Genomic DNA, 24,971 nt, shown 5'->3' on the forward strand with positions numbered 1-24,971 from the left:
TGGCCACTAGAAGGTCATCCACATACTGCAAAAGCCTTCCTCCTTCCTGTGGAGCTTCCCAGGACTCCAGATCCTTTGCAAGTATCTCCCCAAACAAAGTAGGGGAATTTTTCCAGCCTTGGGGTAGTCTGGTCCATGTGAGCTGGGTATTGCACTCACTTTTAGGGCTTTCCCATTTGAATGCAAAGATTTTTTGGCTGGCTTCATGGATGGGGAGGCAAAAGAAGGCATCCTTTAAATCTAAAACAGTAAACCAGGTTAGCTCAGGTGTTAGGCAAGTTAATAAAGTGTATGGATTTGCTACCATGGGATACAGATCTTCTGTTATTTTATTGACAGCCCTCAAATCCTGTACTATCCGGTATGACCCATCAGATTTTCGAACAGGTAAAATTGGAGTATTGAAATCAGATTGGCATTCTTTCAGTAATCCTAACCACAGAAAATTTTCGATTATTGGGCTGATTCCTTCCCTATCCTCTTTCTTTAGGAGGTACTGCTTGATTCTCACTGGTTGCACCCCCTCCTTGAGTTTGATTACTATGGGGGAGGCCTTTTTTGCCCTCACTGGCACATCAGAGGCCCACACCCCAGGAAATACCTGACCTAGTATTTCTTCATCAGTTTCTTCCTTAATGCCAATAGCTGTCAGAGTTAAACTTAATACCTGTATGTACTTTTGATCATTCACCTCCAGAGTAATTTCCCCATTTTTGAATGTAATGGTTGCTTGTAATTATTTCAATAAATCTCTCCCTAAAAGTGCTTTTGGTGAATTAGGCATGTACAAGAATTTATGAATACTCTATTGTTTTCTCAATTTATACTTCAAAGGTTTACAAAAATATGCCCTTTCAGACTGGCTAGTTGCTCTTTGCACTACAACATAATCATTTTCTACAGCTTTATTTAAGACTGAATATGTAGCTCTTGTGTCAACTAAAAATTCTACTCTTTTCTTTTCTTCTCTTAGCTTCATTGTTATGGATCTGATGGGGTAGAATCCCCCGGTCCTCTTCAGTTGTTTTGTACGTGTGCAGCCATCTGTTGGTCACTCCTTCTTCGTTCTGGGCATTGGCTTTTCTAGTGACTAATTCTTTTGCAGATTGCACACTGGTTCTTGCTCAGCTGTGGTGGTCTTTGTCTTGGCGGTCTCTGGTTGTATTTCTTCTGCTTTTCTTCCTGTACTACTGCCACTAACTTTTTCATTCTTTGTTTATATCTTTCTTCTTGGTTACTAAATACTCTCTAGGCTTCTTCTAACAAGGCTTCAAGATCCTTCTCATCTGGTCTCTGAATTTTCTGAAGTTTACGCCTGATATCTCTAGCAGACTGCTTTAAAAATGAATTAACTAGTTGATTTGTCCCTATCTCAGACTCCGGATCTAATGATGTATGACGACACATAGTATTCCGTAAACGCTCTAGAAATTCAGATGGAGTCTCAGAACGCTTCTGCTTAAGGGAATATAAGGCAGACCAGTTTATGGTTTTTGGAATAGCTCTTTCTACTCCTGTTGCTATCTACTCTTGATACTCTGCTAATTTCTTTACCTCTGCTGACACATTAGGATCTCATTCTGGGTCTTGGAGAGGGAAATGTTCTTTCACATCTAGCTGTGTGGCTTTACAGTAATCTTCTGCCAAATTCTCTGCTGTCTTTAGGATCAGCTGTTTCTCTGTTTCAGTGAAAGCATCTAGTAGTAGCTGGATGTCAGCTCAGTCTGGATTGTGTTGTTTGATAACCTATCATAGGCGTTTGGCAGTGAGTATCGGGTCAACAAAATAATTCTTCGCAATCTTTTTTCATGCTTCTAAATCAAGGGTGGTAAATGGCACTTTAATCATTAATTTGGCCCCTTCTGGTCCCACTGCCTGTCGCAGAGGGGCCTGTAGCACTACTTGCTTCTTAGTTCTAGATGCAACTGGACTCCCACGGGTGGGGTGGGTACTAGTAGATGTGCTTTCTTCTACTTGAGTCCTCCTCCTTTTTGGGGAAGTTCTCTTCCTCTTCATCTTCAGTTTCAGCTTCAATTTCTCTAACCTCCCCCCCTCGGGGAGGAGGTGGAGGAGCTTTCACTCACTCAAATGTGTCTCGTTCTTGCTCCTCAGAATGATATACCTTATCTGATCTCATACACCGTTGTCCTATACTGCATGCTGAACAACAGCGTTTGATTTGCCCTCTCTTTGCCTTGTTATCTTTTTCAAGGGCCAAGACCAGTGGGTCTGAGGGTGATTTATTCCCACAGTCCTTTTGCCACTCTTGGTGATTTCTTAAAACAAAAAACATATCAGCATATGAGACCTCATCCAATTTACCTTCCCGTCTTAAAAACAACATTAACTGCAGTAAAGTATTATAGTCTAGGGTTCCAGTGGGTGGCCACCTTGCTCTGTCCCCTAATCTGTATAAGGGCCACCAGCGTGTGCAATACTGGATTAGATCCTTTTTATTCTCAGAGCCCCTCCGGCTAGTGACTTCTTTCTAGTGGGCTAAGATGCACCCTAAGGGGTTGGCCTGTGGAACTTCCTTGCTCTGGTTAGTTCCCATTATTTCCTTCTTGCCCTATCTCGCTTCCTCCCAAACCTCTTTTCACAGGACTTCACAGTAGCTTCCCAGTCCTCCTCCCACACACTCCAAGTGGCAGGTATCAGATGCGATTTTCCACACACAAGTTTTAAGATCTTAGCCTCTGAATCAGCTTGATCAGAAACCTCTAATCTACACTTGGGGCACGTGCCCTGCCGCTTGTTAGAACAGCAATACCAGCGTTTCCCACAAACTATGCACTGTAATAATACCCATGCAGCGTGCCAGCCTCTTGATGCACCAAAGGCTACTCAAAATTTCCCACAAAGGCAAGCTATTCCATTTATTACAGGGAGCTCTAAATCCTCTATGGCAAGCTGTTCCCAGTCCAGATTTACAAGAGTGCCAGCTGAAGTCCGGTAAAGCCCCTCTAAATGAACTCGTTCGTCTCCCCTATCTATCCAATAATCCACCGGATTCACAAACTCCCAAGGGTCGAGTCCAAACCACTGAGGCAGAGGAACCCCTCGGGTTCGTCTAGCCACAGTGAAAGCATGCACAACCTACACCACAATTTACCACCTTTACTCAATAAATGTCCTCACCCACGCTTTTCCACAGTTTACTCTGTTTTCTCTGTCGGGCACTCCCCGCCCCCACAGCCTGCCTTGGCCGGTGTCTACTCAGGCTCTCCAGTGGCGGGTAGGACTTCCCCCCCCGCACAGTAGAGCACTATGGATCTACTCTGTTTTATACAACATACACTTTATACACTTGCACAATTACAAATACAGCGTGCCGATCACTCAATGCAACATACAGCAACACAGTGTCCGGACACCACTCACACACACACAAACAAAGAAAACACACGCGGGTTCAGCTCTGCCCTATCAGAACAACGAACCCCAATACACGCATACACGGGTTCACCCAGCTCACCCCCAGAGCTGCTGGCGGTTCCGCTCTATCAGAACGATGAACCTTGTCTCTAATGCAGCTGCTCTATCAGCTGGACCCAGACGTCTCTGGGTGATTTACTCTCTTGCTCTCCTTCCTCCCCCCCGAGGGCCCCTCAGTACATACCATATCCTCCTCCACAGGCCAGCAGGTCCTTGTCTGTCCCAGCAGGAGGCAAGCCGAGACGAGCAGAGCCCCACCAGGAAAATCCTGGGGCGCGCCTAGAAGTCCGTTGGTCCCCCCCTGCTCCTGCGGGGACAGACATGGAGACGGAAAGTATCTCCTTCTCCTGCCTGGCTCGCCAAGAATGTTTTGCGGAGAAAAGAAGAAACCTCACAACTTCGTAAAAGATGTAAAGCCCGGTATGCTTTTATTACGACGCGCGCCGGACGCAAGCCCCCCAAAAAGGCATGCGTACCTCTGAAGACCTCAGGTCTTCTTTTATCCCCCTTCCAAATGCATATGCATACAGTTTCACAATAAGTTCATACAATTCATTCCGCGTGACATTTAGCACCAGTTCTTCTTTATCAGAGGAATTCTTAGGTCTGGGGCAGATTGACCTTGTGGTCATTTCTGTTTTTCTTTCTCTGTCTCCTTGCTGTCTCTGGAATGCGGCTTTTCCTTCAGTTTTGGCCCTACAGACCCCTCACCTCTTCCAGACACTTCACCTAATTCAGAATGGATCCCCACTCCCTCTCAGGCCCCATCACACCAAGGGTCCATTGTGACAACACGGGGCCTCATGGAACCATGGAGAAAATTGTGACACCTTGGGGTGTCATGGGACCAAGGGGCCTTTGTGGCACTGCAAGACCCCATGGAGCCAGAGGTCCATTGTGAGATTGGAAGGCCTCATGGAACCATGGAGAGACCATTAAGATACTTCACAGCCTCATGATATCAAGGCATCATTGTGACGCCTTGGGGCCCCATGGCACCAAGGAGACTATTGTAACACTGAGGGGACTCTTGGAATCATGGAGACCATTGTGACACTGTGAGGCCCCATGGAATAAGCAAAGCATTGTGACACTGTGCAGCCTCATGGAACCAATGAGACCATTGTGACCCTTGGGGTCCCCACAGATCCAAGAGGGTCATTGTGATACTGTGGCGGCTTCATAAACCAAGAGGCCTTTGTGACACTTAGGGCTGCATGGAACCAAACATCCATTGTGACATTGCAGGGCCTGATGTCATCCATGGTCCATTGTGACACTGTGGAGCCAAAGGAGACCATTGTGACACTGCAAACCCCCAGGGTCCAAAAGTCAATTGTGACATTGCAGGGCTCATGGAACAGAGGAGTCCTGTGAATTTGTGGGGCCTGGGGAACCACGGAGACCACTGTGACACTGCAGGGCCTGATGGAACCAAGGTGTCGTTGTGACACTTCAGGGCAGCATAAAACTAAGGGAACATGGAACAGATCTGGCTGCTTTGGCCTCCTGGGCCTCCTTACTGGTCCAGCTGACCTTGGCATGTTGAAGTTCTCTTCTCATCTGCTACTGAAACACTGGGGCTCAATGCTTCAATTACTATGGAACAGAACTGTCCTTCTCCTCCAGGTGCCCATGGCCTGAATTGAGATTTCACCTCCAACATTGCCTATTGTGAGAGATTGGAGGAGATTGTTGGCTCAAAACATTTCATGTGTGGGGGATGACAGGGAAGGTCCAGCCCTGTCCTGCCCTGTAACCACAGCCTTGCCCTGGAACCCCAATCCCCCCTGAGCCTCTATGCCAGCCCAGCAGTGGCTGCCAGTCCCTGGCACAGCACAGGCAATGCTCCACAGCCACCTCTGCAGCCCCAGCCCAGCTCCTGAGGGACCAAATGAGCCCAAGTCCCACCTGGGGGAAGGGCCCAGGGAAACCAAGGGGTACTGAAGGCTGACCAAAAGGCAAGCACACATCTTGGCCCTACCTCCTCTTGGAATTTCCATCAGAACACTCCTGGAATCCAGGACTTGGTAGCAGTGTGGGTGCTTCTGTATATGTTTTTTGTTTTTCTCTTTCTGTGTATATTTCTTCTATTTCTATTCTCTTGCAAATCTTGAGTAACTTAAAACTGCACAGGCATAGAGTTTGTAAATGTGAATGGTCCAATTTAAAGCTTTGATAAGTGTTTTTTTTTTTTCATTGAATGTCATAATAAACCATTTCCCAAGTTTCCATAATTTTCTAATATAACTAGTAAAAGCTGTCTTGTTCTTTTGAGCTCCTGATGATCTCTTGTCAGAATTTCTGCACTGCGTCCAACTCAGAGGAAACAAACAATTGCAATTCATTTAAAACTCTCATTGAGAAAGTTTTCTAGTGGATGGGAGTCAGGCTTGTGTGTCCTGCTTGGCACAGCCCAGGCAGGGCTTTCCCAGCCACATTCCACACTCCATTTCCCAGGTGGAGCCACTGCTGCCTCTGAGTTGTGCTGCCCCAGCCCCAGGGACGCTCTCCTTGTCTGCCCATTCCCCCATGGTCTCTGGGCAGGGATGGCCTCAGTGGGGGCTGCTGACATCCTCAGCAACTTGGAGGCCGCTGCTGAATTTTCCTGCTCTAGAGGCTTGTTCAGCCTTCAGCTCTTGAGTGCAGGAATTCAGTGTCCCAGGGCTCATTAACATTCAGAACACCTTAACAAGCCAAGCCTCTGGGAATAATTTGATTTCAGTTTCCAAATGTTTTGTGGTTAATAACAGCGATTTCAAAAGTGCATTCAACTGAATATGTTCTATTTAAAAATACTGTGAGAAAACATTTTGTAGGACCTGTTTATTTTTTTATTTTTTTTCCCTGTTAATAGCAATCTCCACTTGACATTGAAACCAAGTACCTCCTCATGCAGTTTGAAGATATAAAAATCAAGACCCTGCATGGCTGACAATCAATCAAACTCTGTCCCTGCCCCCACCCAACCATTTCCCCCATCCCAGCCCTGGCACTCAGAGCAGCCTTGTGCAAATCTGAGCTCCCTCCAGCCCAGGCTGCACCTGCAGCTTTCAGCTCCTTGGCTCCAACTCCCACCTGCTTTCCTTGGAGAAGGAGCTGCCCGAGACACAGAGGGATGTTCATTTATTGTCAGCCAACAAAGCCAGGGGAAGGCACAGCTCCACCAAATGCAAAAGTCAGTCCTGTCCCTGGATCTACTCTGCACCTGATCCCCACAGCCTCTCCTGTTTCCTTCATTCCTCCTTTGCCAGGGACTTTCTGGGACAAGGGAGCTCTGCTCTGGCTATGGAGGAAGGTGGAAGTGCCACCACTGGAGTGGGAAGCACAGCTCATCAGGGTTTCTGTCCTTTGGGGGTCAGGAACTGATGAGACTCAGAGGCACAGAAAATTTCTCTTCATGGCAAACAGGCCCCAGTTGAACAGGACACCATTTCATAACAATCACAATCCTCCCTGAGATATGTGCAACGTCCCAGCAGCATCTGATGAGTTTGCCATTCACAGGTGATTTCCATACTAAAATTAATTTCAGACTAAAGAACAATTAAGTTCTTGTATCAGGATGCTCGTCCTGGAGTAGGTGCAAAACAGCTCCAACAATTCCTGATTTGCCAAGCTGTCAGTGGTGGATGGAGATGGGAGGTCAGGCTGCTCTTGGTGTTGAGGAAATGCTGAAACCAGCCTGACTCATTTCATCTCCTCATGCCCTGGCTGATCTCCCCTCCTTCCCCTTCCACCCATTGGCTTTTGTCTGCTCCCACGCCCCCTGGTGAAGAGCCTGGCTCTGTGTTCTCCATCCCCCCCTCACTGGCACTGCAAGGCTGGGATGTGGAGCCCCTCAGCCTTCCCTGCTCTGGGCTGGACCAGCCCAGCTCCCTCAGCCTCTGCTCACAGCCCAAGGGCTCCAGCCCCACCTTGGAGGCCCTTCCCAGACCCTGCTCCAGCTGCCAGACATCTTTCCTGCCCTGGCCAACCCAATCCAGGCCACAGTGACCTGGATAATCCCCGTCCATGATGTCCTGGTCACACAGCCCTGGCCCCTTGTCCCCATGTCAGGCTCTGGAGTGGATCCTGTGGAACATCCTTTGGTGGAGGCTGTGGCTCCAGGTGGGCTGGGGGGATCCTGGGGGACAGGGACCCTGCTGGGCAAGAACAGCATTGGACTTGTTGGGAGAAACTGTGAGAGGGAGCTGGGGCGGAGTGACCAACCCAGTGACCTGACACAGCCCTGCTGGGATGTCACACAGCCCCTCTGGGATGTCACAGCCTGCTCTCTGATGTCACAGCCCATTCTCTAATGTCACACAGCTGGTCTCTGATGTTACAGCCAAATCTGTGATGTCACAGTCGGCTCTGGAATGTCAGACTGCTGCCCTGTCACAGCTGGCTCTGTGATGTCACAGAGGCAGTATATGATGTCATAGCTGCTCAAACACCTTACCTAACCCACTCTGTGATGTCATAGCCTCATCTGTGACCTCATGTTACCAGATGATATATTGTCTCCACCAGGTGAGTTGACACCTGGAGCTTGTTCTCCAAAGCCCCAGGCCTATGGAAACCACATAATGCCCATTGTGTGAGAAGGGGAACTGGATGTCCACCAGCCTCAGTTTCCTGCTAGCTCAGCAAGGCCCACCAGAACATTGGGGTCCACAACCACCAGAGACCACCCCAGGATAGAAGAACACATAGGTGAGGGGAGGAGAAATATGTGAATGATTTTGGGGAAATGATTATCATATATAGGTTTAGTTTAGGACAATCAATGAATAAATGTGCAAAATACAGAAAATAAACAGAAACTTTCCTGCACTCAGCATGCACAGCTTTGGGAGGAGCTATCCCCCATGCATCCAGCTGAATAAAGAATGCTGCTTCTTAATGCTGCATTGGTGTTAAGGAGTTTTCTGTTTTACCAAATTTTTGGTGACACTCACACTGCCAAGGAAAGCTCTGTCTGCTGCTGTTCACAAACAGAGAAGGGCTGGTGGCAGATGTGGGGCTCGGAGGCTGCGTGGGGCAGTGACCATGAAATAATCAAGTTTTCAATGTTCTGTGAAAGAAGGAGGGACAGCAACAAAACTTCTGCACTGGAATTAGGAAGGGCAGACTTTGGCCTGTTTAGGATGCAGATTTGGGGAGTACTGAATCAGGTACTGGTCCTTTTAAAGAGAAACAGCCCTTAAAATCAAAAAGGTTCAGGAAGGACTGACACAGTTCAAGAAAACAATTTTAAAGGGGAAGGAGCAGCCTGTAGCAGGGAGCCAAAAAATGATCCTAGTGAGGATAATGACTGGCCTTGCTGCCCGTGGAGCTTTTGTGGGAACTCAGGGGTAAAAAGGACTGGCAATGCAGGAAGTGTTTAAGGATGTCCAAAGATTATCCGAAAGAAAATTAGAGAGGTGAAAATTCAATGAGAACTTAACCTGGCCCATCCTTTAAAAAACAAGTTTGTGAAAAAACACATAAAGCAAAAGGAGGGAGAAGGAGAACCTCTATCTTCATTGATTGCAGTGGGGAATATAGTAACTAAAGATAAGGGAAAAGCAGAGCTACTTAACAGCGTTTTTGTCTCAGTTTACAATATTAGGACAGGTTGTCCTGAGGAGAAGTGTTCTCCTGAGCTGGTAGATGGGTACAGGGAAGAGAACAGACCCCTAGAATCCAGGAGGAAGCAGCTGGTGACCTGCTGAGCAACTCAGATGCTCACAGGTGTCTCTGGGAGCATATGGGATCCATCCTAGGGGGATGAGGGAGCTGGTGGATGAGCTCCCCAAGCTGCTCTCCATCATTTACCATCAGTGCTGGCTCACCAGGGAGGTCCCAGGGGACTGGAGGTGCCAGTGTGAGCCCATCCCCAAGAAGGGCTGGAAGGAGGAGCTGGGGAACTCCAGGCCTGTCAGCCTGACCTGGGTGCCCAGCAAGGTTATGGAACAGATCACCTTGAGTGCCATCACAGGGTACCCACAGGATGGCCGAGGGATCAGAGCCAGCCAGCGTGGATTTCAATGTCTGCATGGAATGGTCTGGATGAGGGGATTGCGTCCAAGATCAGCAAATTTGCAGATGATACCAAACTGGGTGTGAGTGTGGATCTGCTGGAGGGTAGGAGGGCTCTGCAGAGGGCGCTGGACAGGCTGGATCCAGGGCCCAAATCTAGCAAGGTGAGGTTTAACAAGACCAAGTGCCGGGTCCTGCACTTTGGCCACAACAACCCCTGCAGCACTACAGGCTGGGGACAGAGCGGCTGGAGAGTGGCCAGGCAGAAAGGGACCTGCAGAGACTGATGGACAGCAGGCTGGACATGAGCCAGCAGTGTGCCCAGGTGGGAAAGAAGGCCAATGGCTTCTGGCCTGGATTAGGAATGGTGTGGCCAGCAGGAGCAGGGCAGGGATTCTTCCCCTGTGCTCAGAACTGGTGAGGCCACACCTCGAGTGCCGCGTCCAGTTCTGGGCCCCCAATTTTGGAAAGCCATGGAGGGGCTGGAGCGTGTCCAGAGAAGGGCAACAAGGCTGGGGAGGGGTCTGGAACACAAGTCCTGTGAGAAGCAGCTGAGGGAGCTGGGGTTCTTTATCCTGGAGAAGAGGAGGCTCAGGGGAAACGAGGTGCTGTCATGACACAGGTTGGATCTCATGATCTCCAATGAGATGATCCTGGAGATGATCTCCAGGATGACCTGGAGATCAGCCAGCCTGGCCTGGCTGATTCTGTGATTCTGTGAAAGCACCCTTAGAGCAGTTGCAGGAGGAGCCCTGGGCCTCCTCTGCAGAAGCTCCAGCAGCCCAGGTCCCTCAGCTTCTCCTCACAGCCCCAAAGCCCATCCTGTCAGTCCTGCAGAGCCTCTGCAGCCCCTTCTCACTGCCCAGAACAGGGAGCCCCAGAGCCAGACACAGCAGCCCAGATGTGCCCCCCTGGCCTCCTGGCCTGGGGTGCCTCTGGCAAGTGTTGGGAAATTTAGGTGACTAGAGACTGCAAAAATACAAAGCCGTGGCTAATTCCAAGTTTTGCACCTGCAAATAGTGTGTCCTTGGGCCTAGCTGTAGTAGGATAAGAAATAGTGAAAGAGACATGAGAAAAGAGAGATGTAACCCCTAAGAAATGAGGAAGAGTTCATGGTACAGTTTAACCAATAGATTGCTTGGCTTACAGATTATTCATAAGCTTAATATTTGCTCATTAAGTGTTTGATGCTTTCTTTAATAAACTGGACCTGTGATGAACCATCTGGTGTCCTGGTCCCCTTCCTATGACAGGCAAGGGAGCAGCACCAGGCAATGCAGGAGCCTGCAGACAATTCCTGAAGTGACACCAGGACAAAAGACAAAGGTGAAGCCAAGGAAATGCTCTGGGCTGCTTGGAGGTGGCTGCCAGGCAGCCCTGGCTCTGAGCAACAGCGTCTGCAGTGGCACAGGAAACTCCCAGCTGATGGGAACAAACTTTCTGGCTGACTGCAGAGGCCAGGACAAAGATAAGTGTCTTCCCTGGTGTCCCCCAGCCCTTGCTGGCCCCAGGGGCTGATGGCATTTGTGCTCCCTCAGGTTCATGTCCCCACACCAACAGGATGGGGGTGCTCCCCCTGCTTTGTGCAATGCAAACAGGGGCTGCTGAGCCAGTGCTGCCGTGTCTGTGCCTGCAAGGATGGGGCACCTGTGTGAGCTGGGGGAGAGGCCAGGGCTGCAGAGGGGGGATGTTGTTGGCAGCTCCATCAGGATGCTCTGGGACGCTGCCCTGAGCTGTCCAGCACACTGGGGATGGATCAGCCCCTGCTCTGCTGCTCCTTCCCGTCTGCCCCAGGGCCCTTGCAGAGCCCCAGCCATGCTGTTTGCCCCCAGCCTGCCCACAGCCAGCCTGGGGTGGCTCATAGGGGTTTTCTGTGCTGAGCATTGGCCTGCCCGTGTTCTTGAGAGAGCCTGGGCAAGGAGCCCCCAGGCCCTGACCAGAGGCGTCAGCGCTGCCCCAGCAGTGCCCATGGCCTGTCCCTGCTGCAGCCCCAGCACTGGCACCCCCAGGGCTGTGCCCGGCCCCAAGAGCACTCAGGCCCTGCAGTAACACCAGGGCAACCAGGGCAGCAGGGCAGGGCCACAGCAGCAGCATTGGCAACACCAAGTTGGCACAAACAATGACATCACTTTGTAGAAAATATCTAAAATTTTAAACAAGGACAAAGAACCTCCAAAATGAAAATAACAAGAAGTATTAAAGGTTACTTTTATTACAAGTGATTTGCAAATACTGGCCAGCACTTTAATGTTCTAAAAACCATCCAGTCCTCAGTCTCCACACTGCAGCCTTGAGCTCCTGGTTCCTAAGGCTGTAGATGAGGGGGTTCATGGCTGGAGGCACCACTGAGTACAGAACTGACAGGGCCAGATCCAGGGATGGGGAGGAGATGGAGGGGGGCTTCAGGTAGGCAAATGTTCCAGTGCTGAGAAACAGGGAGACCACAGCCAGGTGAGGGAGGCAGGTGGAAAAGGTTTTGTGCCGTCCCTGCTCAGAGGGGATCCTCAGCACAGCCCTGAAGATCTGCACATAGGAGAAAACAATGAACACAAAACAACCAAATGATAAACAGGCACTAACAGCAAGCAGCCCAAATTCCCTAAGGTAGGATTTGGAGCAGGAGAGTTTGAGGATGTGTGGGATTTCACAGAAGAACTGGCCCAGGGCATTGCCATGGCACAGGGGCAGTGAAAATGTATTGGCTGTGTGCAGCAGTGAATAGAGAAAGCCACTGACCCAGGCAGCTGCTGCCATGTGGGCACAAGCTCTGCTGCCCAGGAGGGTCTCGTAGTGCAGGGGTTTGCAGATGGACACGTAGCGGTCGTAGCACATGATGGTCAGGAGATAAAACTCTGCTGAGATGAAGAAGATAAAGAAAAAGAGCTGAGCAGCACATCCCGTTTAGGAGATGTCCCTGGTGTCCCAGAGGGAATTGTGCATGGCTTTGGGGACAGTGGTGCAGATAGAGCCCAGGTCAGTGAGGGCCAGGTTGAGCAGGAAGAAGAACATGGGCGTGTGCAGGTGGTGGCCGCAGGCCACGGCACTGATGATGAGGCCGTTGCCCAGGAGGGCAGCCAGGGAGATGCCCAGCAAGAGGCAGAAGTGCAGGAGCTGCAGCTGCCGCGTGTCTGCCAATGCCAGCAGGAGGAAGTGGCTGATGGAGCTGCTGTTGGACATTTGCTGGGGCTGCACATGGGGACCTGTTCATGGAGAAAGGACAGTAAAGACTTAGGGGAGATACCTGTAAACAAAATCAAGGCCATTTCCCATACATCCTCCTCTGTAACACACAGACATGGTCTTTAATGTTTAAGAGTTCTGAGGTTTTCTTTATAAGCTCCCCCCATGTCTCTGCTGGTAGTTTTGGATATCAAACCATAAGCATGTCTGAGGCCCTCAGGGAGAACAGAGTGAGTTCCCTGCATCAAGATGATGAATGCAGACTGAGGAGAGATGGTCTGTCATTCTGACCTGTTCAGAGTTTCTTTGGGCTTTAAACTTTCTCAGGTGGAAGGTGACTACCTTCTTACGCTTCCCTTAAAATGCCACCACCTACTGCTGAGAGCAGATGCATCCACCACAGCCCAGCTCCACATTTGTAGCCAAGGACTCACTTTGCTCATTTCATCAACCCAGCAGCATTTTTTGTGTCACAACACCTCTGCCTTTCCCCATCAATCTTATAATAAGTAATGCTCTAGGACGGTTTGCACCCTGGATTGAAGCTCCCAGCTTGGACTGAAATCTCAGGGAGACTCCCAAGTGTCCTTACGCTGACACTGGATGAAGGGAGATGCAGCTCCTTCCCTGGCTGCACTGACAGCATTGCCCAGAGCCGGGCACTGGGGACAGCGTCACCCTGAGCCAGCTGTGCCACCTCCAGAGCCCCAAGGGCTGGGCAGCTGCTCCCAGCCCTGTGCTCTGCAGAGGGAACTGGGCCTGGGGCTGCAGAGCTGCACCACAGCTCTGCTGCAGCTCTGCCTGCACAGGAGGGGCTGCACGCCTTGGAGCCCCAGCCCTGAGGGCAGAAGCTGAGCTGGGGCACAGGAGGGAGGGGGCTTGTTCAGAGGGAGGGGCTGCACTGGAGGGGATCCTGTGGGCATCTCTAAACTCTCCCTGCCACAGCATTCCTGGGTTTTGTTTTCTCTCATTGCCCGATCTTCTCGCTGCCTCCTGGAGGTTTTCCTCCTGCAGGTGTTTCCCTGTTCCTGATCTCTCCATGCCAGCACTCACAGACCCCAAATCTCTGTGCACCCTCCTTGGCCGTACAGAACCCTGCCTGTTTGCAGGGCACTGGCTGGGGCAGGTTCTGTTTGCAGCTTGTAGAAAGGACAGCTCAGACTGAGCCGGATGGGTCCAGCAAAGGTGACGCTGGTGCTGTCCATGGGCAGAGTGACTGAAAGCACATTAGGGATCTCTTGTGAATCTATTGATCGCTAAAACCAACAGTTTGGATATCTCAGGCACTTGAAGAATATAATGATTAGCAATTCATACTATCTTTAATATTTAACCCTCCCTTCCTGACATTCTCCAATATTAGGAAACTGAATTCTTGAACTCTTAGTAAATTTCCTCACTTTAATTAAAAAGCTTGTCTTGGAAATATTCTATGACTTATTAGAACCCCTCAGCATGTCAGAGCTTCATGAGCATTTCTCCTCCTTTGCACCAGAAACACCCAGAGTTGTACTCACAGAGTCTGTAGGCAGTGGGATGTTCCAGCTTTAGGAGATGGCTCCAGAAGCTGCAGCTGCATTGTCCTGCAGTCAGAGGTTCCTGGGTTCCTGTGCCAAGGACTGGCTGTCATTGTGCCCCAGGCACTTCTCAGCACCTCCCCAGCCCTGACTGATTGAAGCTCTCTGTGCCTCTGTGCTGTGCCCGGGGTGGCTGCAGGCAGTGCCCCAGCCCTGCTGGGCTGGCAGAAGAGCTGCTCATCAAGAGAAATGTGCTTTTGAAGCTCTTCTTTGTTACCAGGAGCTGCCTCTGTGCCAGGAGCCCAGCCCAGCTCAGCAGCACAGACACAGCACAAGGACTTGAATGAGCCTCTGGGGCTTTGTGCTCAGGCCATGAACATCAGTCCCTGAGAGGGAGCTGAAGAAACCTCTCCAGAACTCCAAGGCAGAATCCAACTCCAAACTTTCATGGTCTTTTAATGGGTTCCACTGAGGGACACAACTGAGAAAGTGTCCCCAGGCAGAGCAGAGAACTGGAGACAGTTATGACAGATGGGGACAAAGAGAAGCCGAGTCTTGGTGTTCTGGGGCACATTAGTGTCTGTGCCACCAAGGGCTGTGAGGCGACACCTTTTCCTGAGGCCCTGGGGCCTCCTGGCACAGCCCCAGCCAGGCTGAGCACTGTCAGCCCCTTGTCCTGCCCTCAGCATCCCCCCCTAGCCCACATCCAAGTGGCCTCAAGGATCTGCTAGAAGGAGTCCCTGGGGAGCCTTGCTCAGGAATGGCCCTGGGGGCTCCCTAATGCTCACAGAGTTGTTCAAAGGACTTTGGGTTTGGCTTTTGGTTTGGAGTCTCTGAGAGGTTTGTGCAATCATGGCCTCCAATTATCTGCTGTAATTAGTCCCTGGAGAGCCTTTGTCAGTAACAGCACTCAGTGGGGCTCATTAATGCTTCAAGGTACTTCAGTTATTTTAAGGTACTTGGTGTTTCTCTTTTGATACAGACTCTGTGAGAAGTTTGTGCAATCATGGCCCCAATTATCTGCTTTAACAAGTCCCTGGAGAGCTTTGCACTGACATTTAGTGAGGCTCAATAGTACTTCGAGATATTCAAGATATTTAAGGTACTCTGGATTTTCCTTTCCACACTGAATCTCTGAGAAGTTTTTGTGCCATCCTGGCCTCCAGTTCTCTCCTGTAAGGAGTCCATGAGGAGCCTGTGTAGCAGATGGACCTCAGGGGGATGCATCCATGATTTGAGACACTTTGGGGTTTTCTTCTGACTTGGACTCCTGGAAAGGTTTGTGCAGTCTCCTCTCAGACCCTGAGGTTCCAGGGCTCACCTCCAAATGCACCACGGGGCTCATTAGGATCAAGCAAGTCCTGACAAACCATGGCTCTGCCTTGATTTCCCTCTGCTCTAGTGCACTTCCTCAGAAATATTTCCGTAGTGGTTTTGGTCCCCAATTTGAGATTTCTTGGAGAATGCAGCAATTATTGTAGTGGGTTCAGTGTTGGCTAATTACCAGTGCACTCACTAGAATATACTCACTCATTTCCTACTGTGTGATAAGATTAGGAGAACGGCAAAGCAGGCTCAAATCTTTAAGAGGGTATATGGAAAAGTTAATTAATAGCAACTAAAAGAAAGAGTAATAAGAACACAACTTTCAGAAGACATCTCCTCTCCCTACAACCTTTTCTTTCTTACTGACAATATAAAGAGACAAACCTAGAATTTTCAGTCAGTTTACCCCAACTAGAATAGTCTTTCTGGAGTTCACTTAAGGAGAGGAGTCTCTCCTTCATGCTATGGAGACTTCTCCAGAAGAGACACTTCTCTTGTCGCTCTCAATTTCCATGAATAGCAACTGCCCAGAAAAATCTGCAATTGTGACATCCCTCCCATTTTTTCAAAGCTCTTTTACAGTTGTGTTTATGGGCCATGTCAACTTATGGAGTATTAGTTAAAAGATGAGCTGTGTAAGAGCAAAAGTTCTCCTCATCTATTTCTGAAATCATCTTCATGTCTGAGGACATCTTTTTCTTCTCCCTGTGAAGGCACAGGATCTCATCACGCTTCCCTTTTTCCATGTTCAAACTTCTCATGGGATCACAGCTACTTTGACATTTGCTACTTTAGCATGGAGGTCTTTGCTGAAAAAGTCATCTCCCCAAATTTTCAATGTGATACTGTGAAAAAGAGAGTCTGATATATCAGTTATATCCTTCTCCATAGCTTTACCAGAGGATTGCAGCCCCAAGATGAAGACATGTCCTCATCCCTCCCATTTGGGACTCAACTTCCTCTTCGTTGCCCTCGGTGTCTTCATGTTACTCCTCTATGTGCCTGCACTTTATCCTTTTCTGTCACTCGAGGGAGGATGGAAGCACTGAAAGAGTTCATATCTCACATGGGGCCTGCAGATGGTTCCATGACCCCAGCTGGGCTCAGTACTTGCAGCCAGACCTGGTCCATGTTCCCTTGGTTCCATGGGGCCCCACAGTGTCCCAGTGGTCCCTTGCTTCCATGAGGACCTGAAGTGTCATAATGCCCCCTTGGTGACACGAGGCCCTGAAGGGTCACAATGGTCTTCATGGTTCCATCAGGCCCCACAGAGTCATAATGGTCTCTGTGTTCCATGAAGCTCCGATGTGTCACCATGGCCCCTTGGTTCCATGGGCTCCAATGGTGCCACAATGATCCCCTTGGTTCCACGAGATCCTCAGAGTGTCCCAGGGATCTTCCTTCTTTCCCAAGGAAAGAACTCAGCCCCAGCGTTGCAGGGGCATCCACCAGAGGCCAAGGCCAGCCAGACTTGACGGTACTGACAGATTTACCTGGGAGCAACCCTTGGTATAGGGAATTTTGGAGGTGGAATCCCAATTTCAGACATGGACACCTGGAGGAGAAGGACGGTCCTTTACATAGGAAGGGAAGCAGGGAACACTGATATTTGAGGGGCAAATGAAAGGTGGCCATCAGAGGCCTGAGTCAGCCAGACCTCTCTGTTCTAGTTGCTTTTGTATGAAAGCAACCCTTGGATATAGGGCATTTGGGAAGTGGAATCCCAATTTTGGCCATTTCTTTGTAGATAAGAATGACAGTTCTTTTTCATAGGAAGGACAGCATGGAGCCCAAGTGTTTCAAAGGCAGAAGAGGAGACAGGTGGCTCCTGTCCTGGCTCCCAAGCCAGCCAGGCCTGATTGTCATGGCAGCTTTTGTCATGGAGGAGTCCATGGATATATGGAATTTCAGAGGAGAAATCTCAATTTTGACCTTGGACTCCTTGAGAAGAAGGATGGTTCTTTTCCATAGGAAAGAAAGCATTGAGCCACAGTGTTTTGAGGCAGGTGAGGGACAGCTCCCAAGCGGCAAGGGCAGCTAGACCTGTCTGGCTTTCATTTGGGAGCAATCCTTGGATGTACAGAGTTTTGGAGGTAGAATTCCAGGTTTGGCTATGGGCACCAGGTCAGGATGGATGGTTTTTACCAATAGGAAAGAAAAATGTCAAGTCTAAGTGTTTTTGAAGAAGATGAGCGGTGGCCACCCTTAGGCCAACACAGCCAGACCTGTCTGTCCTGGCACCTTTCATCTAGGGACTCTCCTTGGACATAGGGCATTTTGGAGGTGGAATCTCAGTTTAGCTATGGGTGCCTGGACTGGAAGACAATTCCTTTTCATTACAAAGGAAAGCACAAAGCCCCAGTGTTTCAGAGGCAGATGACTTCCAGCCCTCAGGAAGCCAAGGCCAGTCAGACTTATCAGTCCTGGCAGCTTTTGTCTGGGAGCTGTCCTTAGATATTGGGAATTCTGGAGGCAGATTCTCAGTTTTGGCCATGGGCACCTGGTCGAGATGGATGGTTTTTTCCCATAAGAAAGAAAAGCACATGGTCCCAGTGTTTTAAAGGCAGATGAGAGGTGGCCCCTGGGTGGCCAAGGCATCCAGATCTGTCTCTCCTGGCAGATTTTTATCTGGGAACAATCTTTGCATATAAGAAAATTTTGGGGAGGAATCCCAGTTTTGGCCATGAGCTCCTGGAGGGGAAGGACAGTTCTCTCCCATAGGAAGGAAAGCCAAGAGTCCCAGTGCTTCAGGGGCAGAGGAGAAGCAGCCTTGACATGCCAAGGTCAGCCAGACCTGTCCAGCAGCCTCTGGGTGGGCAAACCAGCCACACCTGTTCCCTGTCACCTTGGTTCCATAGGGCCCCACAGTGTCCCAATGGTCTCCTTGGTTCCATGAGGCCCTGGAGTGTCACAGTGTTCTCCTTTCTTCTGTAGTGTCACAATAGCCCCATGCTTCCCTGAGGCCTTGCAATGTCACCATGGCCCCTCGGCTCCATGCGGCCACACTGTGTCCCAATGGCTCCTTGGTTCCACAGGCCCCACAGCTTCATCCTTGACCCCTGGTTCCACAGGGGTGTGGAGAGTTTTATTAATAATTGGTTAACTGAGAAAGGCCATACTGACTAATTGCCGCCAGTTAAGCTGAAAAAGGGAAGTCAGCAGTCAGTAAGCTTAAAAGGGAAGTCAGCAATCAGTGACCAATGACAGGCAAGGACAGGATGCCCTTGCCGCAACATCAGGATATGGAAGAGAGATTCTTCCTGAAAATATGTAGAAAGTATCAAAAGTATAACCATAAGAATGCAGAAGTAGGCGTAGTTACTGATATGTAACTAACCAATCCTGAGCTCAACTTTTGCAATATGTATGAAGCTCATTATGAACTGTATTTAACCTGCTGTACCGATCAATAAAATTAGACCTGTGATGATCTAATTGATGTCCGGGTCTCCTTCCGTCGACAAATGGTGTAGAATGCGGGCAATGCCGAACCTCTGCCCTTTTTTCTCGGATTAAAAGAAAAAGGGGAACACACCACGGTCAAGGAAGTTGGGTTTGAGTCCTTGCAGTCGGGACGGTGCCGGAATTTAAAGCCCCCTTGAGGATCACAATGGTGACTCAAGTCAATACGTGCTGCAGGAGCCTGGAGAGCTGCAACAGCGCGCGCTGACTAATAGGTATGGATAGGCAAGCGGCATACGATTTATTCGCCGCGTATTTAGAACGGCGAGGAGTAAAGGGGATAGATTTAAAAAAGGAGTTACCAGGGTTATTAGCTTACAGCCATGCTAAAGATATTTTTGCTAACCCACATACAGTTCATGAGCTAACAGAGTGGAAGAAGTTTGGGGAAATACTGTGGGATACAGTGTTAGATGATGTTAAGTCAGCCAAGAAATGAGGGAAGTTATGGCGGGTGGTGAATAACACGTTACTTCAGCAGGTCTCTGAGAGAAAGGCAGCAGAAAGGGCGACAGAAGCTCATAAGAGGAGTATAGGGTATGGTCGTGAGGATGATCCCTTAGCACCTTCTGTAACTAAAATACTTATGCCTAAGAGTTCCCAGCAAAATGGTGTGGAGGATTTTCCTTTAGATATAGTGGAACCATCTGTACCCTTCCTTTCAGAGGGGGAGGGCGAATTGGATGGTGGAGGTAAGAGCAAGCCAGCTTTGCCTCCGCCGCCAGCTTCAGGCGGGTCGGATGGTGGGGGTGGGAGCAAGCCAGCTTCGCCTCTGCCGCCAGCTTTGCCTCCGCCACTTCCCCCAAGCGAGCCGGCTCCGGCAGGGGGGCCACTTCCTCCGTGCAAGTCAGCTCTGGTTTCACTGCCAGCTCCAGTAGGGGGGCCGCTTCACCCACGTGAGTCAGCTCCTGTTCCACCGCCTCCCCTGTGCAAAAACTCAGTGTCTGTACCAAAGTGCCAGCAGCATAGCACCCTTAAAGAGTCAGATCCCATCCCAGGGGCACACAGTGACCTATGTGGGGAAATGGCTAAACAGAGGAGGGAAGTTTGGGCTGCTTTGGCAAAAGAATGAATGCAAATGGGGGATGGTGAAGCGGTGGAAATAGCTTCTAGTTTTGCATGTCCAGTCACATACACACGACAGTATGATGCACAGGGGGACCTTACGCATAATATAGCGGAATATACTCCCTTAGATTGGAAGCTGTTATCTCAGCTATGTTCTAAGGTTAGTCAGTTTGGAGTGAAAAGTGAACCTGTTAGACAAATGCTAGATTATCTTTTTAATACTCAGGTTTTATGCCCAAATGATTTAAGAGGAATAGTTCGGTTGATATTCACTCAGCGTCAGCAGTTATTGTTTAATGCACATTGGCAAGCTATGGTTAATGATTCGGTTGCTGTACAACGAGCTCAGGGAGATCCATTACATGGAGTAACAGTAGAGGAGCTGATGGGCTTAGGGGCATATTTGCGTACAGAGGCACAGATGACATCGGGAGCAGATAAACTTAGAGAGTCTATGCGATTAGTGCGTGCTGCAATAGATATGGTTAAAGAGCCAGGAGGGTTACTGGCTTATATGGGTATTAAACAAGGTAGAGAAGAATCATTTGGAAATTTTATCGACAGAGCAGCTACTGCTATAGATCGGGCTGGTGTTGCAGAATACATGAAGGGGGCACTATTGAAACAGTGTGCCTTGCAAAATAGTAATCCAGCAACAAAAAGAGTGCTAGCTATTTTGGGGGCAAATTGGACTATTGAGGAGGCATTAGAGCGAATGGCATTAATGCCAACAGCTTCACAGGCATTTATAGCAGAAGCTTTAAAGGAATTAGGATTAGGGTTGCAAAAGCAAACAGAGTCTACTCAGAATCAGGTGTTAGCTGCTCTTGCTCCTCTCCAAAGCAGCTCACTGCCAGTCATGCAAGGACGCTCGATACCATTCATCAAGTGTTACCGATGCGGCAATGAGGGGCAGACATAAGTTGCCGCCGTGACATCGGAGACACCAGCTGCTGCCGTAACATCACTGCCACCTCCTGTCTGCAACCAGCAACAGCAGGGAGCCTCGGCTTGGACTTATCAGCAGCAGTAGACGTCACACTAATGACAAACTGGCCTGAGAGGATACCAAATGGAGTAAAGGGTCCTCTTATATTAAATGGACAACGATGTGGAGCATTGTTACTAGGACGTTCCTCAACAACCATGTTGGGATTATTTCTTTTGACTGGTGTTATTGATGTAGACTTTACAGGGGAAATACAAATCATGGTTTACACCCTTTATCCTCCGATTAAAATAACAAAAGGACAACGCATCGCACAATTGGTACCGCTGACACAAATGACATCGGGTATACCATCGTTTACTTGGCAAACACGGAATGAAAAAGCTTTTGGCTCTACGGGTGTTACACTTTTGACTGTGGATTTACAAAATAGACCAGAGCAAAAAGTTGAGATTACCCATGGACATCAAAGCATTACCCTTTATAGATTATTGGATACAGGAGCGGATACCAGCCTCATTTCTCCAGAAGCATGGCCACAACATTGGCCTCTACTTCCATCATCAAACATGCTCACAGGAGTGGGAGGATTTACATTGGCAAGCAGATCGCCGCCTTTATCTTGTACATTGATAATCAACAAGTATCTGCTGTGTTTTTAATTGTTCAGCTGCCTCCTACAGTTTCCTGTTTAATTGGAAGAGACATTTTAACACAATTGGGAGTGGTGTTAACTAACCATCACCCTTTGGGGTAATTGCCATTGCTTGGACTTTCCCCATTCCACTCACCTGGAAAACAGATACACCGGTGATGGTAAAGCAACGGCCATTAAAAAGGGAGAGTCTTATGCATGCCCATGAATTGGTAAAGGAACACTACACACAGGGATAGCTTACAAACCCTGGAATTGTTAGCAGTAGTATGGGCAGTGTCCAACTTACAGGAGCCTTTAAATGTGGTCACAGACTCTATGTATGTCGCAGGAGTAGTCAGACGAATAGAGGAAGCAGCAATTAAGGAAGTGAATAATAAACGATTGTATGAGTTACTTATACAATTAAGGAAAGCTATACGCGAGAGAAATGCAGCATATTCTGTGATTCATATTAGGAGCCATAAATGGTCTGAAGGTTTAGGAGAAGGGAATGAACGTGCAGACAAATTGGTTACCTTACCCATTGATAACTCTTGTCCTGTTGATAAGCATACATTGGCCAGAGAAGTACATAGTAGATATCATCAAAATGCAAAAGGATTAGCAAGGCACTTTGAGCTCAGTTTGTCAGAAGCTAAGGCCATTGTAAGAGCATGTCCAACATGTACTTATCATAATGGGGGAATAGGTTTAGGTGTCGGAGTTAATCCTCGAGGTTTAGAAATAAATGAGAAATGGCAAATGGATGTTACGCATAAATCTTGCCAGGAGGATCTGCCAATAAAGCTATGAATTTAGCAAAGCAATTAGGGTGCTGGGCAAAGGATGATCTAAACAAGACATCACAAATTCTAGACATGATAACCGCAGATGTGCAGAGTGTTAACCATGCTGTTTTGCAAAATAGAGCTGCTGTAGATTTTTTGCTCTTAGCACAAGGGCATGGATGTGAAGAGTTTGAGGGAATGTGTTGCATGAATTTGTCTGGTCATTCGGTGTCCATTCACACTAAGATAAAAGAACTGCAACAGGGAATTCACAATCTCAAGGAATAAGAAGGTTTAGGAATTGACGAATGGCTTAAAAGCTTAGGACTTGGACCATGGCTGAGGAACCTTGTGAGATATGCTATAGGGCTACTGGGTGTAATTTTAATGTTTTTGCTTATTTTGCCTTGTGTCTTTAATTGAATTCAAAACATGGTCAGCCGTATGATAGCAAAAACCTGGCAGACTAGTCTTCTTGCTCAAGAAGAAAACAGGGGAAATGTGGAGAGTTTTGTTAACAGTTGGTTAGCTGAGAAAGGCCATGTTGACATAATGCCGCTGGTTAAGCTTGAAAGGGAAGTCAGCAGTCAGTGACCAATGACAGGCAAAGACATGATGCCCTTGCTGCAACATGAGGATAGGGAAGAGAGATTCTTGCTGAAAATATGCAGAAAGTATCAAAAGAATAACCACAAAGATGCAGAAGTAGGCGTAGTTGCTGATATGTAACTAACCAATCCTGAGCTCAGGTTTTGCAATATGTATGAAGCTTATTATGAACTGTATTTAACCCACTGTATCGATCAATAAATCGGACCTGTGATGAATCAATTGATGTCCGGGTCTCCTTCCATCGACAGGAATGAATGAAACTTGGAATTGCCACAGAATTGCTTCTATTGTCAGTTTATTCATGTTTGGGATTTATTTGTGTTTTCATCACAAGTGAGTTGTGGGAAATCAAATATTCATCCAAATATTTTATATAGGATTAAGTTTGATTTTTGCCAAGTTTATTTTGGCCAGTGCCCAGGGGATGTTTGAGTGGTCTCTTTGCCTCTCGCCCTGGGGGATGACTGGGAGGCGCTGGGGAGGGTTGTCTCTGTCCCTGTCACCCCGGGCCATTCCCCAGGGGTGTCCCTGTCCCTGTCACCCCAGACCACTCCCCAGGGGTGTCCCTGTCCCTGTCACCCCACGCCATTACCCAGGAGTGTCCCTGTCCCTCTCACCTCAGGCCATTCCCCAGGGGGTCGCCATCATTCTCACCCCAAGGAATGCCTGGGGGCGGTCTCCCTCTCTCTCACCCCTGTGCCAGGGGCTGCTTGGGGCAGTCTCTGTCCCTCTCAGCCCAGGGGATGCTCGAGGGTCTCTGTCCCCTCACCCTGGGGGATGCTCGGGGGGTCTCCATCCCTCTGGCCTCAGGCAATGCCTGTGCAGGGCTGGGGACCAGGGGCTCTGTGTCCCTCTCACCGCTGAGGGTGCTCGGTGCTGGGGGGGCTCTCCAACCTTCTCACCCCTGGGGAGGCCGGGGGGGTCTCTGTCCCTCTCAGCCCTGCTGTGACCCCACCCAAACATCACAAGGGTCAGAGGGACAAAGACACCCCCAAACCCCCAGAAGGGCTGAACCTGGGATTTGGTTTGAGGCTGAGGATTTAGGAAGGGGCTGGAATTGGGGCTGGGTTGGAGTTGGGGCTGAGATTTGGATTAGAGCTGAGATTTGGGTTAAGGCTAGACATGAGATTAGCTTTAGGGCTGGGGTTGGGATTGGGTCTGGGGATAGACGAGATTGGGACTGGCATGTGATTAAATACAGAACTGTGAGTGTGTCTAAACATGGAGTGAGACTACAACCAGGATCATTGTCAGGTTTGGGACTGAGCTCACCCAGAGTGGGACATGGGGGATGTTAGGGTGGGAGGGTTGGGGAAAATGCTGGTTTGGGGAAAAACAAGGTGTGAATGCATTGGGTAGGGAATTCCTTCGACCCACCTCCATTTCTAGAACTCACCTGATGTCCAAAAATCAAGAGTGAATAAAAAAAAGCTACCAGGAGTTTCCCATTTCCAGTCTCATCCCTCTTGGGTTATGGTTGGTCCCCCACCTCAGGGCTGGTGGGGATCCCATGGGTCCTGGGGATCCCCCCTCTCCAGGGTCCTGCTTTTGGATTCAGGGAGGTTTTGGGGTCCCAAGGTCCCCCTCTCCAGCATACCCTCAATCCAGCCACTTGGGGTTCCCCCTTCTTTCCACCACTCTGTCCTTGTTTAGGGCAAATTTGATTGAAAACCTCCAAAAGGAGTTTCCTCTAGAATGCAGATTCAGCAGCCCCACCCTCAGTCAGTTTGAGAAAATATTTCCGGGGAGAAAAGTGGAAAAAATCCGTTATTTTACAGGCAAAGCATTCACCAGCACAAAAATTGAACAACACTAAGCAATAAAACCTCCTGCTGCTCCAAAAGAGATGACAAACTCCAAAAGGCCCTCCTTGGGTTGTAGCTCCATGCACTCAGGCTCTTATCAGTGTCTTATCAGTTTCTTATCAGTCCGTCCAGGGCAGGAAATGCCTTGGCCCAGACCCTTCCTGGTTGCCCACAGGTGTGAGCTGC

General features: G+C 49.1%; 2 pseudogenes; both read right to left on the reverse strand.

Moving 5' to 3' along the window:
- Positions 1-24,971, reverse strand: part of LOC131096333 (zinc finger protein 850-like) — a 560,498-nt pseudogene that overhangs the window by 528,097 nt on the left and 7,430 nt on the right.
- On the reverse strand, positions 11,686-12,618 carry LOC131096441 (olfactory receptor 14J1-like; annotated as a pseudogene).

This window comes from Melospiza georgiana, unplaced genomic scaffold (assembly GCF_028018845.1).
Source record: "Melospiza georgiana isolate bMelGeo1 unplaced genomic scaffold, bMelGeo1.pri scaffold_29, whole genome shotgun sequence".
Taxonomy (NCBI): Eukaryota; Metazoa; Chordata; class Aves; order Passeriformes; family Passerellidae; genus Melospiza; species Melospiza georgiana.